At 45.7% G+C, this 17640-nt stretch overlaps 1 protein-coding gene across 1 annotated transcript in view; it reads right to left on the reverse strand.

Annotated features, from left to right (window-relative positions):
* Window positions 1-17640, reverse strand: part of LOC123627971 (zinc finger protein 75D-like) — a 347901-nt gene that overhangs the window by 142631 nt on the left and 187630 nt on the right. The window lies entirely within an intron of this gene.

Consider the following 17640-nt stretch of genomic DNA (forward strand, 5'->3'; position numbering starts at 1 on the left):
AGCGTGAATCCAGAGAGAGGAACAAACAGCAGCAGGGGAGTTAGGTATTGCAGGTCCTATCTGATCTGTCACAAGAATCCATTACTAGAATCCCAGACTGAGCTTGAGAAGGCCATCTGTGGCCCTCAGTGGCTCTGTCAGGGCTGAAATGGAGTCACCACCCGGGACCCATTTCCAAGGGCCCCTGGGAGAGGGGCATCCACTGTGGGGGCAGTATGCTGAGTGTGGGAACAGGTGAGCGTGCGTGGGAGCAACCTACAGGGCAACCCTGTCCTTACACAGAGGGCAATAGTAGGGATGTAAATAAAGTTCCAGCTGTTGGGGGACACCAGGAGAGGAGCCTCTGTGAATTCCACATGCTGAAGACCCCTCAGGCAGGAGGCGAGACACAGCAGCTTGGGGCCCTCTGAACGGAATGGCAAGAGTTGATTCACTCACACCTGCAGCCCAAGATCTGTAGAAAGCCTGGGAAGAGACCTGTGCCCAGCCACCAGCAAGGCACCGCTGCAGGCACAAGCTGCAGCTACAGGCAGGACACACTGTGGAAATCTTGCCCTCTTCTCCCTGGAGGAAGATTTTGATGTCTACAAAGCACATGTTCCTTGAGCAGCTGAGAATTTATCTGAAAATTCTCTGGAATGGGGTTCCTGGGACCATTTTCCAGTGAAAACTGCTAACTGATACAGTGTTTACCAATGTTAACAACATGCTCAGCTGTAGGCAGAAAATGTAGTTCCAGTTCTTTGAAACTTTTGCTATTGAGCTACTTAAGGAACAGGCAATGGCAGAAAGATTCTGACACTGACTTAAGTATTTTGCTCCTGACCCTTCCGAGCCAGGAGTCACCTTCACATCTCCAAGGCTGCTGACAATTGTCCTTGACTCTCTGCTGCAGGGGCTTTCACTTTCTCAGGCCTGAGCGTGCTGGGCATAAGGCAAGGCCATCTGAGAGTGACAGAGATTTGTGTCATCCCTGAAAGAAGTCCCACAACAATAATGGTGGGGAATTTGGTGGGCAAATATGTCCAGATTCCTCATTCCACACGTGGGATGGACCTTAGGTGTGTGTTGTACTCGCTCGCACAGGGCCTCCTGGGAATGAGCTCCGGGTGCCAACAGTGGTACCTTGCAGCTCACCTCCCCCGTTAATTGGCTGCCTTCCTTCTAAGGCTCACTTCCCCTCACCCCTGCCAGCGCGACCTGGGATTGCCTCTCAACTAAGCTGCTTGTACTCACAGGTTACTCTCGGGGTCTGCTTCGCGGGAACACGCACTTGGACGCCTAGTGTGTTCATTTGCCCTCACAGCCCAAGTCCCGGCTGGAGGGGGAATTGTATGTGCAAAGTTATTTTGCAGCAACACTTGGGAGACAGGCTGTTCACCGTGCTTTTGTCCTGGGCATTTCTGCTTGTCTCATCAGTTCCCTTTCTCTTGCTTTGCATTGGTGACGTGTGTCAGGAATACAGAAATGTATGGGGAGCAGGAGAAGGACGGCCTATCTACTCACCTCCTGCCTAAGGAAATAAAATTTTAAACTTGACCACTCCCTTTGTCCCTCAGGTAAGCACTACTCCAAATTGGAGAGCTGTCATTGTCATGTCTGGGTGACTGTGGTGTAGAACATCCAGAGGCCAAAATCAAATGTTTGTTCCATAATCATCTGATGTTCAAACCACGTCCATTTTGCTGGGTTCCTTCTTTTCTGCTCCCCACTGTCAACCCCAGAGTCAGCCCTGCCACTTTTGTGATCACTACCAGACAATAAAATATCTTTGGCAACCTTGGTATTCCACCAAATCAGTTTTCAGAATTTTTTCTGTCCTGTCCAGTATGCTAATCCCCATTCTAGTGTTTTCATGTCAAAGCATCTGCATTCCCCCAGCTCAGGCTTGGCAAGGGCGGGAGGAAAGGGCACTGAGGTGAGGTAAGGCCCTTCCACGTGCATTCAGACAGCACCTGGCCTCTCCCCTTGTGAAACCCCTTGTGCCCCACGTCTGCTGAACATGGGGAGGGACAAGAGGTCAGGGTCCGGAAATGTCACCCAACCTGTACGGAGTTTAGCAGCTGTTTAAGGCCGACATTTTCTTCCTCACCGGGGGCTGCCATGGCTTTTGACGGGACCACATCACTGGTCCTGAGCCCCTGCAGTTCCCTGACATTTGGCCTCCATGCACATCTCCTGAGAGAACGCCTCCCCTTTCCCTGCCACCCCCATTTTAAATTTGTTTGTGATTCCCACTGCTTCCCGCTGTCTCCCTCCAGCCTCAGGAGACACAAACCAAGACCTCAAAGTGGCCTCTTTGAAGCCCTGTCCCCTTATTTGGGAGTGTCAAGCATTTCCACTTGCACATTCAGGTGACCTTCCAGCTTCCCTAAACAGGCCCCCTGACTACCAACCCCTCAGGCTCTGCAGTGTTAGGAAGCACTCTCCCAAGGGTGAGCAGCCGGGGTTCATGTGCTTATGGCCTCTGGGTACCAAGGAAAATGGGACAGAAGTAAAGAAACCACATGAACAAAAGCACTTCGAACCAAAAGAAGTGAAAACAGAGCTTGCATTTTACTGGTTCCATCAGGGGAAGGATTGATCCACACCATTTCCTGGATATTTCATCAAGCGCAGGGGACAGAGGTGGGCAAATGACACGGTGTTTGGGCAAAGGCCAGCTCCACCGTGGTGTTGCCTGCATCAGTGTCCACAGCCAGTCCACCAGGTCAGCCTCGTTGCTGTGCCTCCTCAGCTGTCTACCGAGCACCACGGCCAGCATGGTGTGACAGGCCAGGTGGGGTTTTTAGTATTCATCTGCCTTCCTCCTGATGCTCGCTGTGGATGTGCGGGGACCGGCCTCAGAGCGTCGTCTAGGCATGACTGCTTGACGCCCCGGATGCCTTCAGGAAGACAGCACAGCAGAGACAGCCTGTGGGTGTTGATGGAATCAGCCTCACCTGACTGAGCAATGCAGGCAGCCTAAGAAGCCCCTTCACTCTTGCACCACACAGACACACACACACACACCCACACACTCACACACACACGCACACAGACACAGGCACACCTCTCACACATGGTTGTAAGAGTCTGGTCTGAGGCAATATCTGATTACAGTGCCAGCTTTACCGTATCTTTGGTTCCCACGCATAAGTGAGGATATTCCTAGAGTCTCTTTTGGTCCCCAGACACAGCGATCCACTCCTATGTCACTGGCTGGTCCTATGCAGTGAGTTTTGGTGTCCACTGTGACAAGCTCCCTCTCTCAGATAATCTGTCACAGGGGATCCTCAGTATAATATTCTCTGGCTTTCCAGTTCCACACACACTCAACATTCTGCTGTGAATTAGGACTGGGATGGCATTGAATTTATTGATTATTTTAGAGGAGAATGGAGACCATTTTGAAAACTGATTTTCTGTTCCACAAAGCATTATTATTGTTAATATCATTTCAGTGTTCAAACTGGAAGATCCTATAAGATGCTTCTGTATTTCCTTATATTTGATTCATTACATTGGTAGGTGTTGTATAATATTGGTGACCAATGTGAATGGGACTTTTATTTCTATTATATTCCCTTGTCAATAGAAGGGTATACAATTTTTTATGCATTTAACTTATTTCAACCAACCTTTCCTGCCCTATTTCTGAGGTGATTGGCTTGGATTGTCAGGAAGGCAATCCCTGAAAAGAAAGACAGTTTTCCACACTCTTTCGTTAATAAAATACACCAGATGTTCTTGCCCTCCCCAATTTGCTCTGGGCACTCAACGTGGCCTCAGTTTGTTAACCTGTTTCCATGTGGGGTAGGAGGAATCCTGGATAACTGAGCCTCCCCTGTCACTGCAGAAAGGCAAAGTGACACCTAGGCCTTCCTTATGGGCATTGGTGCCTCAATTCTGACTGGCGTCCTGTGAGACTGAGTGAGGCAGCCAGTGTGGGAAGCCACATCTCCTCATATAATGCTCAGCTCAGGTCCTCAGGCGAACAGTACTTTAAAAAATACAGAGCCCTGACCCCAACATTATCCCTCTGACAGCCTGGAAAGCTCCATGTCCTTCCTGCAGACAATGCCGACCTGGGCCAACTTGAGTGTTTTAGTTCAGAGACTTGGGCTCTAATATGGCCTGAGTAGTATGGCTACTCACTTGAAATCTCTGCACATGAACACCCCATTGACATGAATCGCATATTAGAAAAGTATTAATTGCAGAGCCATGCCCAAGGCTCGACGCAGCGCCTAAGATCTCAGTAAAAAATTCTACCAGGGACTAAGTTCCTGATTGGAAGTTGAAGCCAAAATTGCTGAGCATTGGCCAGGGCACCTGCTGGGATGGGATGGGTACTGCGAGCTCCTCACACAGGGGACATATCAGTGGAGGGGTTTGGTACAAGTCAGGAGAAGCTCTGAGTCCAAGATGCCTGAGTGTACTTCCCGGGAGTGGACTTGCATTTGGTGCCCATGCGTGGGTACCAGCTGCTGCTTCTTCCAGTAACTACCACTCACCATATTCAGGCCTCAGCCTGAAGTAACCATGGTGATGTGGCCAGTATTTGCAACTGGCAAGTGAGTATGTGTGATCCCAAGGTTGTCAGGGCCATTGTGAGTCACCGTAGTCACCATGACTCCTCTCCGTGCTAACCAATCAGGCCCTGGGATGCAGGGCAAGAGAGGGAGCCGAGGAGAGAAGGAGTTATTCTTCCCACTGCTCACCCTCTGATCCATATCTCTATTCAGTAGACACCTGAGCGCTCTGAGAGGAACAATATCCTGACCTACCAAGGTAATAGAGCATGTGTTTGTGCCATTACCTAACTAATCTACCTGATAAACTCCAACCCTGTTAGATAATTGGGGGATGTGTTGCTGTCATTTGTTCCAACTAACACAGAGATGCTCTTCAGAGAGGTGAGTAAGAGAATAGGCCTGTACAGGGAGGGACTCTTGAGCTGATTGTGACTCCTTCTTCCTGTGTCATGCTGGTTCTGGGGACTTAGGACACATCTGGCCTTGGCACGGCTTCCTTCACTGTCCTGATGCCTCCATGGCAACCATGGCCTTTGACCGTTGCTCCTCCCGACCTTTAACAGATTACTCAGCGCTGAGGTCCTGGTGTCAGATCCCTTCCTTCTTGAAATGCTTGTTGTGGTTTCCCCTAACTCTGTTCTGGGCAGATGCAGGGAGCAAGGCACGCAAGGTCCTGCCTGTACAAGGCTTCTAATGAAGGGGAACATGGCCCAGGGAACAGACAGTTGCCAAAGAGCGTGAGGGGTCTGTCATTTAGTTTGTCAATTAGTCAAAGAGTCAATAAAAATTAGTGAGTATCTACATATTAGAAATTGAAACAGGAAATGTGCCAGTGAAACAGAATCAGGTTCTAGAAACAGACCCACGTGTGTGACAGAATGAAGAAAATGACAGCGTTGGCATTTCAAATCAGACGATACCCAAAACCAATCTCTTATGACTCCTGCTGGTAGCAAGCCTGTGTGTGTGCGTGTGTGTCTCTGTGTGTGTGTATGTGTTTGTGTGTGTGAGTCAGAGTGTGGCATGGGTCAGTGAGGAATAGACCCCTGCATCCACTTAACATCTGGGTTTCATGATCATCTATTTCAGGATTTCTTGGTCGTGCCGTCTTCCTGCCGTTGGTTGGATTCAATCAGTCATGGAGAAAGACCCCTCTAAAGTACCTCCCAAGGAGCCTGCTCTGGGCATCAAGAGGAATTCATGCAAAGTCTCCATACATAGTAAAATCTCACAATATGCATTGTACTTTCTCCTTAGTCTACAAGGGGGGAGGCCCCGACAAGACGAGGAGGTGGCACAGTGGGTGTCCCTCCTGAAATAAGTGACACCAGGGTGGAGTTGGCCTTTGCCTAAAGTCATGTGACTTTGATATTTCCTCCTTCCCTGAATTTTGAAAAATGAAATAAATTAGAACAAAATGTCCTCCCATGTTTGAGCCATTAAAATACAATCTGTGATTGCACTCCTTTCTGTTTGATGTGTGTTTGTTGACATGGCCTTCTTGGCGTTACTCTGGACAGGGATTCTGTTCATCCTCCCATTCCATGCAGGGGCTCTCAGAAACTGGGGTGATGATGAGGTCATGCAGCACATCACAGCTCTTCCACCATTAATATGAAAAAAGTCTAAAAGTGATATTTATATTGTACTTGACCTTCTAAGGACCATAGACCCCTCTCCCTCGTCATGTCTGAGAGACATGCGTTGTGTCCCCTCTAAAACCTATCCAGTCATCCTAGTGAAAAGTCATAGCTAAAGAACCGAGCCAGAACTGGATTGAGGTTAACGATACCTTTTAACATTGAAGATGTCATGTCCACAGGTATTTCCTTCTAAAGCTAATTGTTCTCCCCATTGTTTGGGGGTCCACAACTTGAGCTATGTCCTGTAGGACAGCCTTCCAAACTCGCACGCTTCACTCTCCAAATAAAGCTATAACTCAGTTTCCAACAGGCCATTCTAGCACTCTATGAAGACAGATTTCTCTGGCTGAGGTTCAGACTGGGAGGTTACACAGACCTGAGCTCATCTTCAATTTTAAGAAGACATCCATGATTAATTCATGCTGGACACATACTGAGTGCTTGAGATGGGCATAAAGAGGTATTAAAAGAGTGCCTCTCATGCGGAATTCTAGAGATATTCTTCTCCAGGGAAAGGAGTGGAAGGGAACCAATGTCCTTCCTTCCTAGATTCTGACCCGGAAGCGACTTCTGTTAACCTCACTCAAAGTCAGTGACCCTCTGGATGTAAGAGTGCTGGAAGTATTGATCTCAGCAGCCCTGCACAAAGGACAAAGTGGAAGTCACAGCATAATCTCATCAGCTCCCACTCACCCCATTGGTGAAGGAAGGGTCCCCTACCCTAGATGACATAAGATGGCTGAGCACATATCCCCCAAGAGTGGGCAGATGAGATTGGCAGCTGTTCCGTACTCCCATGTAGTGGCAGCCCAGGGAGGAGGACTGGGCAGCACATGCCAGGCCACACGGGGCTGTACTCAGGAGCAAAGCGAACCAGCAAGGGCTGTGGCAGGGAGGCTTTTCACTGACCAGAGGTGAAGTACCTGGTCCCTTGTTCCCATGCTGGGATGTGACCGGTGTGTTTGCATGCGTTGGGGCGGGCAGAAACCTGAAGTCCATTTAGTTGAGGACCAGGGTGGTGTAGATGCTGCAGCAGGTGCGGGAACTAGCCGGGTGGGGAGACTTTCCCCATGGGCAGGACACAAGTCTGGAGACTGCAGAGGAGACCACAGCCAGGCCTCTGAGGCCCTGTGAGGCTCAGAGCCCTTAAGGCCACACATGGAATTTCAGGCTAGCAGTGGATGAAATGGCTGAGGAGAGTGAAGAGGAATAAGCCACCAAAGACTTATGCACCCATAATTTCCTCAGAAAAAAGTCTTTCAAGACACACACACACACACACACACACACACACAGCCCACTAATATGAAGAAAGCGGACATTTGAATGGTGCACTCAGCAACTGACAGCAATAAAGGGGTTGTAACTGGCTTCATAAGCAAAAAAATGGTTTTCAATAATATTATTCATTCCCTCATATTTGAAATGAGTTTTTGATGCTCACGTTATGGCTGTGGCTGTCAGCTCTAAGTGACCTTGACGGTGAGAATTATCTCAGCCCCAGCAGTTTAGCAGCTACAGTCTCAAAATGGGCAGAAAACAGAACTCTCGGTAAGATTTGCTAACCAGAACTGTGTAATTTTCTGTTACACTGATGCATTCTTTTTGGAGCTTCTTTCCTAGGAGCAGCAGAACCTCCTAGGAAGCCTCACACCACCTGTTTGTCCGGAGAAGACAAGATAAGAATACTCCACCGCAGACCGAGCCCAGAGACCCACTGAGCCTTGCCCAAGGCTGAAACAATGAATGATATTAAACCCTAGCTTGTTATAATACTAAAATCCTCACCCTAGGAGGGACATCCACCATTTTTTGATCATGGGATATATGTACTAGCATGATTTCTCAGTGTGCTGTCATGCCCTGCACTCCACCGAAAACGTGCAATGATGCTTGTACCCCTCATTCATTATTCATTTCAGCTGCAGAAAAGCCCCCTGACCCTGTTGCACAGAGAGGTAGATTTGAGGCCATTCATAACCTCCCCCTTCCATTTGACACAACCACTGAATCAGTCCTTTCCTCCTTAACAATCCTCCCTGTCTTAGCAACTGGCCTTCTGTGCAGCAGGCAACATTGAACCCACTGCCAAAAGCCTTATGGGTTCGTTAACAGAGTCAGGAAGATGGAGAAGTGGGGCTAGACCAAAAGACACAGTGAGAAATAGCTTGATGTTTCGATGAATCAATTTCTTAATTGCCAAATAAAAAAGTATATTTTTATCATGTACAACATGATGTTTTCAAACTCACAGACGGCATGAAATGGCTAATTCAAGCTAATTAACATTGTATTACTTCACATACTTGTCTTTTTTTTGGGGGTGAAAATGCTTCAAGTCTTCTACCCTAGTAATTTTCAAGAGTACAATACATTGTTGTTAACTGTAGTCACCATGTTGGACAACATACCTCTTGAAATTTTTCCTCCTGTGGAATGCAAATTTTATATCCTTTGATCAACGTCTCCCCAACACTCTCCCCACACCAGCCCCTGGCAACCATTATTCTATTTTATGCTTTTAGGAGGTCAAAGTTTTTAGATTTCACATGTAAGTGAGACCATGTGGTATTTGCCTTTCAGTGACTTCCAGGTCCATCCAAGACGTAGCTGGATTTTTATTTATTTATTTATTTATTTACTTACTTATTTATTTATTGGTGTATCTACATGGCAAGGAATTTTACACCATCTTATTTCTAGTTCTGTCATCACTCTCACTCTCGCTCTTTCCCCTATAGGCATCTGCGTGATATTTGCCTCTTGGTTCTCAGATGCATGTCCTGTCGTATTTGCTGGAGATGAACTAATGTCTCTGGCATTGCACACAGGTGGAGGCCGTTCAGAATAACTTCTGCGGAATTTGGACACACAAGTTCCACCACTAACCACATTCACTAACTTTCCTCTTCCAGTTCTAAATATCTCTTTCTTTCTGTGCTAAACCATAAAAGCTGGGTTAAGGAGTGTTTCCACATAATGTCTACACACATTGTTTCTGAAAAACAGTAAGAAAACTTGAACAAGTAAAAAAAAATTGGTGTATTGAAGTTCTGAGGTGAAGATTAGATACGATGTGGTTAGGAGATGAATTTTTAAGTCTAATTAATTTTGAATTAAATGGTCACATGGTACCATTGGCTACCTTATTGGACTGCACAGTTCTAGAGGGTCTACAGATGGGTGTGGACATTTTGTAAACCTTCTGGAAGTTTCATGCCAAATTGGATGTGCATGTGTGTTTTTCTAGGTAGTGAGTCCGAGACAACACAGGGACAAGACTTAGGCCCCTGTCCCCTAACCATGACAGGGAACTTAATTAGGACTAGTTAACTACAAAGAGCTAAAAAAAATTAGTTTCCTAACCTCTGGAATTTAACCCATAATCATATAAGGGAAGGGCTAAACTATCTGTCTTGTGGGTCATGTTTTTCAAGACCACTAAAGCAAGACATTGACACAAGCTGGTAAAGTACCCGGCTGCACAGAAACCAGACCTATCCAGATTCAACTGCCTCAAGTCAGAATAGACACCCATACTGATATTTCCTTGAGTTTTTCCTCATTATAATTCCATTTTAATGCTAAAAATCATGCTCATATTAGAGGTTTACCATGATAATGAGACATAGAATGCATGAAGAAGCATGTAATAGAACTAATCAGTGCAAGAAAATCTCCTCCTCTACGTGCGTACACATCACCTCTTTCCCACCCAAGCCACTTTAAACTCTCCCTTAACCCCCCTCAGAGAGCCATCCAGAAATTCTTCCTCCTGTGCTGATTCCCTTGTGCTAGAGCATGAGTCCCAATAAAGCCTTGTCTGGGAAAACTTGCCTGGCCTCTCATCAATTTCCATTGCATAGCAAGCCTAAGAACCCACGGATGGTAACATATTTTGTGGCATCCCAGAAGGGCCCACGGGATGAGGGAAACATTTCCCTCCCCCTTAGGGAGGGAAAACACACCTGTGTGTTGCCCTAAAATTGTCCCCATGTTCTTAATTCTTCCCTTCAGTATAGGACTAGTAGCTAAAGCCCCACTGGTGCCAAACTCAAATGCTCATACATCCAATACCTTTAAATACAGTACAAAACATATTTTAAAGCCATTTAGAACCCAGTTTACATACCCCACAGAACTGCTCCGAACATCTTCCCACCAAAGATAAGACAAACTCTATAGCTATAAGGGACCTCAAACAACTGCTGCTCTTGGGAGCTCTCTGACCTAGACACTGCCAACCTTGAAGCTGACTGATATTGCCCAGTCACATAACCTCCCTGTCCAGGTTCTGCTTCAACCCTGGGAACTTCTCTGCCCTCTTCCCCTTCTGGGTGGTGGCCCCATGCTACTGTCCCTGGGAGGTCTCTTGCTAGCTGGGACTTCCCTCTCATACATCCCTGTCCAAGTACTGCCCAGATGCAGCCTGTGTGCAACTGCCTTCTATGGTCCTGTCTCCCTCTTAATCAACCCCCAAATCCCTGAACTGACCACAAATCCTTTTACGAGGGAGGCAGGAAGATCTGATTGCACAGTAGGAGATGCTACTATGGAAACAATAAGTTGGAGTGATGCCAGGAAGTGGTCAGGAACCAAGACATGTAAGCCGGCTCTGGAGGCTGGGAACAGCAAGGAAATAGGCACTCTCTGGAAGCCTCCAGAAGGAATGTAACCCCACCAAAGACTTGGTCTTAGATTTCTGACTTCCAGATCTCCAAGAAAAAAAAAATGATTACATGGTTACATGAGTATGTTTTTATATTTGGGATTTCTGTTCTGTTCCACTGGTCTGTGTCCCTGCCCTTGTGCCAATACCAGGCAGTTTTAAGCACCACAGCTTTGTAGTATATTTTGAAGTCTGGCAAATCAATACCTCCCATTTTCTTTTTATTGCTTAAAATTGCTTTTGCTATATGGGGTCTTCTCTGATTCCACACAAAGTGTATAATTATTTTTCCTAAATCTGTGAAAAATGATGCTGGTAATTTAATAGGAATTGCATTGAATCTATAGATTACTTTGGGTAATATGGACATTTTAACAATGATAATTCTTCCAATCCATGAGCATGGTATGGATTTCCACCTATTTATGTGTTCTGCAATTTCCTTCCTTAGCGTTTCATAGTTCTCTTTATAGAGGTCCTTTACCTCTTTAGTTAAATGTATTCCTAGATATTTTATTTTCTTTGTTGCTATTTTGAAAGGTATTGAGTCCTTAATTTGGTTCTCCAATTGAATGTTATTGGCATATATGAATGCCTCTGATTTGTGTGTATTGATTTTGCAACCTGAGACTTTACTGAATTCATTAATTAATTCCAGGAGTCTCTTGGTTTAATCCTTGGGGTTTTCCAGATACAACATCAAATCATCAGCGAAGAGTGAGAGTTTGATCTCTTCTTTCCCTATTTGGACACCCTTGATTCTGCTCTCTTGCCTGATAGCTCTCGCAAGGACTTCCAATACTATGTTGAAAAGTAATGGGGACAGTGGTCAGCCTTGTCTGGTTCCAGTTCTGAGTGGGAATGCTTTCAATTTTTCCCTGTTCAGTATGATGTTGGCTGTGGGTTTGTCATATATGGCTTGTATCATTTTTAGGTTGGTCCCATTTATGCCTATTTTGTTAAGTGTTCTTATCATAAAAGGGTGTTGAATTTTGTCAAATGCTTTTTCTGCATCTATTGAGAGGATCATATGGTCTTTATTTTTGCTTCTGTTTATGTGGTTAATTACATTTATAGATTTTCGTATGTTGAACCACCCCTGCATCTCTGGGATGAAGCCTACTTGGTCGTGATGAATTATTTTTTTAATAAGCACTTGGATACGATTTGCTAGGATTTTATTGAGAATTTTGGCATCTACGTTCATGAGAGAGATTGGTCTGTAGTTTTCTTTTTTTGTTGCATCATTTCCTGGTTTTGGTATCAATGTTATATTGGCTTGGTAAAATGTGTTGGGGAGAATTCCATCCTTCTCAATATTGAAGAATAGTTTATGTAGGATGGGCACCAGTTCATCTTTGTATGTGTGGTAAAATTCAGGTGTGAACCCATCTGGATCAGGGCTTTTCTTTTTGAGAAGGTTTTTTATTGCCGTTTCAATTTCAGTTCTTGATATTGGTCTATTCAAGAATTCTACTTCTTCCTGATTGAGCTTGGGAAGGATGTGTGTTTCTAAATATTTGTCCATTTCCTCCTCATTTTCCAATTAGTGTGCATAAAGATTTTTGTAATATTCATACACGATGTCATGTATCTCTGTGGCATTGGTTGTGATTTCTCCTTTCATTTTCCTGATGGAAGTTATTAAAGATTTTTCTTTTCTGCTCTTGGTTACTCTAGCCAGTGGTGTGTCTATTTTATTTATCTTTTCAAAGAACCAACTTTTTGTTTGATTAATTTCCCTTATAGTATTTTTGTTGTCCTTTTCATTTAATTCTGATTTGATCTTAATAATTTCTCGCCTTCTGCTGGGTTTGGGGTCAGTCTGTTCTTCTTTCTCCAGCTCTTTGAGTCTATTCATTAAGTTGTCTATTTGTAAGTTGTCTGTCTTTTTGAAACAGGCATTTATGGAAATGAATATTCCTCTCAGGACTGCTTTGGCTGCATTCCATAGATTTTGATAAGTTGTGTCACCTTTGTCATGTAATTCAAAGAATGTTTTGATTTCTGACTTAATTTCTTCCTTCACAAAATTGTAACTCAGGAGAAGGTTGTTTAGCTTCCATGACTTTGAGTAGGAATGAGAGTTCCTGTTAGGGTTCATTATTACTTTTATTCCATTGTGATCTGAGAAGATGTATGGTATGATTTCGATTTTTTAAAATTTTTTAAGACACGCTTTATGTCCTAGGATATGGTCAATCTTAGAGAATGTCCCGTGAGCTGATGAGAAGAATGTATATAGACAAAAACATACTCTGGGGACAAGAATCCCTATTCAATAAATGGTGCTGGGAAAACTGGATAGCCACATGTAGAAGGCTGAAACAGGACCCACAGATTTCACCTCTCACAAAAATCAAATCACGGTGGATAACAGATTTAAACCTTAAATGGGAAACGATTAGAATTCTAGAAGAAAATGTAGGAAAGACTCTTACAGACATTGGTCTAGGCAAAGAATTTATGAAGAAGACCCCTAAGGCAATCACAGCAACAACAAAAATAAATGAATGGGACCTGATTAAATTAAAAAGCTTCTGCACAACCAAAGAAACAGTCACGAAAATAAACAGACAGCCTACAGAATGGGAAAAAATTTTTGCATACTACACATCAGATAAAAGACTGCTAACAAGAATCTATTAGAACTCAGGAAAATCAGCAAGAAAAAATCAAACAACCCTATCAAAAAGTGGGCAAATAACATGAATAGAAATTTTACAAAAGAAGATATAAGAATGGCTAAAAAAAACGTATGAAAAAATGCTCAACGTCCCTAATCATCAGGGAAATGCAAATCAAAACCACAATGAGATACCATTTAACTCTGGTGAGAATGGCCTTTATCAAAAAATCCCAAAACAACACATGTTGGCGTCGATGCGGAGAGACAGGAACACTCATACACTGCTGGTGGGAATGCAAACTAGTGCAACCCCTATGGAAAGCAATATGGAAATACCTTAAACAGACTCAAGTAGACCTACCATTTGATCCAGCAATCCCATTATTGGGCATATACCCAGAAGAACAAAAGTCATTCTTTAACAAAGACACCTGTACCCTAATGTTTATAACAGCACAATTCACAATTGCAAAGATGAGGAAACAACCCAAGTGCCCATCAATCCACGAATGGATTAGCAAACTGTGGTATGTATACCATGGAGTACTACTCAGCAATAAGAAATAACGATGATACGACATCCCTTTGGTTCTCCTGGAGAGAGCTGGAACCCATTACATTAAGTGAAGTTTCCAAAGAATGGAAAACCAAGCATCACATGTACTCACCAGAAAACTGGTTTCCCTGATCATCACCTAAATGCACATCGGGGAAGGATACCAATTGGATATCAGACTGAGATGGGGGTGGGGGGAGGGGATGAGTGTATGCTTACATGGTGAGTGTGTTGCACACCCTCTGGGGAATGGTCATGCTTGAAGGTGCTGACTCAGGGAGGTGGGGGGGGGAGTGGATGGAGGTATGACTACATGGTGAGTGCCAGAAACACTGTTTGGAGAATGGACACGCTTTAGGCTCTGACTCAGGGGGATGGGCGGGACATGGACAATGAATATAACCTGAGCTTTTGTACCCCCATGATGAGCTGAAATAAAAAAAAAAACACGTTTTAATGCAGTAAATTTGTGGTGATTAGTTACAGCAGCAACAGGAAACTAATGCACCTTATATACACACTTGTCTATAAATACTTCTACATTTATCGATTTGTGTCTATACAAGATAAACATGAGTTTATACTGGTGGGTACAGCTCTACTCTATTGGTACATGGGTCATTCTAGCTGACTCTTCCAGCTTAACTGACTGTCCTGAGAGACCTGGCTCCTGTCCCCACCATCCAATACTTCGTGTGTTCAACCCAGTGTACACTAAATTCGTTTCAGAAATGTTACTCTATACCCCCACGAGAGTGTACCAACCTCGGTACAGTGTTCTCTCTTCGGTCCACCTCATGACTGTTATTTTTATTTTTCTCTCCACTTTCCAATTTTGAAATACCTGAGATAGAGATTTAGCTGGAACCACAGGCACAAGTGAGATGACAGCCAACACAAAAAGACCAAAGGGATGAGAGGTCAAAGAGGACAGAACAACAGGTCTGTCCTGCCTGTGTAATCATGTTATGTGACCTCCCTCTGCATCCTGACACCTCCTTGGAGAGAACGAGGAGGAAAAAGAGGAAGGTGAGGAGAAGTATGTGGAAGGAGGAGAGGAAGATGAAGAGACAGAAAAGAAGGTGAGAATGGAGGTGAGCTGGAGGAGAAGAGGAGGGCTTCCTGGAGTTCCCATGCCCGTGGACACCGCACGTTCCCATCAGGGGATGCAGCGCAGTACACAGGTTCCCAGGCACGCGGGGCCCGGGAGTACTTTGTTACAGGACAGCAATCCAAATGCACAGGTCTAGTAATTCCTGACAAGGTCGGTGAAATAGGGTTCTGCAAATTAAGGTGGTGAAACAGGGCATCTGGGCCTAGGCGCCACTGGAAAGTGACGAGATGCCTGAATGATGGACAGCGGGACCCGAAAGGTACATTCCCTTCTCCTAGAATTAGCTGCGACGGCCCCTGGGCTGGCCGTGCTCTGAATCTCCCTCAGGCTTTTCTGTCTGAGGATAGTGACCCACCTAAGTAGGGCCTCTCGCATGCTCCCTTAGCCTGTCTGGCTGCAAAGAGGGATCGTGCCTGGGCTAAACCAACTCTTTTAGCGTGAATCCAGAGAGAGGAACAAACAGCAGCAGGGGAGTTAGGTATTGCAGGTCCTATCTGATCTGTCACAAGAATCCATTACTAGAATCCCAGACTGAGCTTGAGAAGGCCATCTGTGGCCCTCAGTGGCTCTGTCAGGGCTGAAATGGAGTCACCACCCGGGACCCATTTCCAAGGGCCCCTGGGAGAGGGGCATCCACTGTGGGGGCAGTATGCTGAGTGTGGGAACAGGTGAGCGTGCGTGGGAGCAACCTACAGGGCAACCCTGTCCTTACACAGAGGGCAATAGTAGGGATGTAAATAAAGTTCCAGCTGTTGGGGGACACCAGGAGAGGAGCCTCTGTGAATTCCACATGCTGAAGACCCCTCAGGCAGGAGGCGAGACACAGCAGCTTGGGGCCCTCTGAACGGAATGGCAAGAGTTGATTCACTCACACCTGCAGCCCAAGATCTCTAGAAAGCCTGGGAAGAGACCCGTGCCCAGCCACCAGCAAGGCACCGCTGCAGGCACAAGCTGCAGCTACAGGCAGGACACACTGTGGAAATCTTGCCCTCTTCTCCCTGGAGGAAGATTTTGATGTCTACAAAGCACATGTTCCTTGAGCAGCTGAGAATTTATCTGAAAATTCTCTGGAATGGGGTTCCTGGGACCATTTTCCAGTGAAAACTGCTAACTGATACAGTGTTTACCAATGTTAACAACATGCTCAGCTGTAGGCAGAAAATGTAGTTCCAGTTCTTTGAAACTTTTGCTATTGAGCTACTTAAGGAACAGGCAATGGCAGAAAGATTCTGACACTGACTTAAGTATTTTGCTCCTGACCCTTCCGAGCCAGGAGTCACCTTCACATCTCCAAGGCTGCTGACAATTGTCCTTGACTCTCTGCTGCAGGGGCTTTCACTTTCTCAGGCCTGAGCATGCTGGGCATAAGGCAAGGCCATCTGAGAGTGACAGAGATTTGTGTCATCCCTGAAAGAAGTCCCACAACAATAATGGTGGGGAATTTGGTGGGCAAATATGTCCAGATTCCTCATTCCACACGTGGGATGGACCTTAGGTGTGTGTTGTACTCGCTCGCACAGGGCCTCCTGGGAATGAGCTCCGGGTGCCAACAGTGGTACCTTGCAGCTCACCTCCCCCGTTAATTGGCTGCCTTCCTTCTAAGGCTCACTTCCCCTCACCCCTGCCAGCGCGACCTGGGATTGCCTCTCAACTAAGCTGCTTGTACTCACAGGTTACTCTCGGGGTCTGCTTCGCGGGAACACGCACTTGGACGCCTAGTGTGTTCATTTGCCCTCACAGCCCAAGTCCCGGCTGGAGGGGGAATTGTATGTGCAAAGTTATTTTGCAGCAACACTTGGGAGACAGGCTGTTCACCGTGCTTTTGTCCTGGGCATTTCTGCTTGTCTCATCAGTTCCCTTTCTCTTGCTTTGCATTGGTGACGTGTGTCAGGAATACAGAAATGTATGGGGAGCAGGAGAAGGACGGCCTATCTACTCACCTCCTGCCTAAGGAAATAAAATTTTAAACTTGACCACTCCCTTTGTCCCTCAGGTAAGCACTACTCCAAATTGGAGAGCTGTCATTGTCATGTCTGGGTGACTGTGGTGTAGAACATCCAGAGGCCAAAATCAAATGTTTGTTCCATAATCATCTGATGTTCAAACCACGTCCATTTTGCTGGGTTCCTTCTTTTCTGCTCCCCACTGTCAACCCCAGAGTCAGCCCTGCCACTTTTGTGATCAGTACCAGACAATAAAATATCTTTGGCAACCTTGGTATTCCACCAAATCAGTTTTCAGAATTTTTTCTGTCCTGTCCAGTATGCTAATCCCCATTCTAGTGTTTTCATGTCAAAGCATCTGCATTCCCCCAGCTCAGGCTTGGCAAGGGCGGGAGGAAAGGGCACTGAGGTGAGGTAAGGCCCTTCCACGTGCATTCAGACAGCACCTGGCCTCTCCCCTTGTGAAACCCCTTGTGCCCCACGTCTGCTGAACACGGGGAGGGACAAGAGGTCAGGGTCCGGAAATGTCACCCAACCTGTACGGAGTTTAGCAGCTGTTTAAGGCCGAC

The sequence above is a fragment of the Lemur catta genome, chromosome X (assembly GCF_020740605.2).
Source record: "Lemur catta isolate mLemCat1 chromosome X, mLemCat1.pri, whole genome shotgun sequence".
Classification (NCBI taxonomy): domain Eukaryota; kingdom Metazoa; phylum Chordata; class Mammalia; order Primates; family Lemuridae; genus Lemur; species Lemur catta.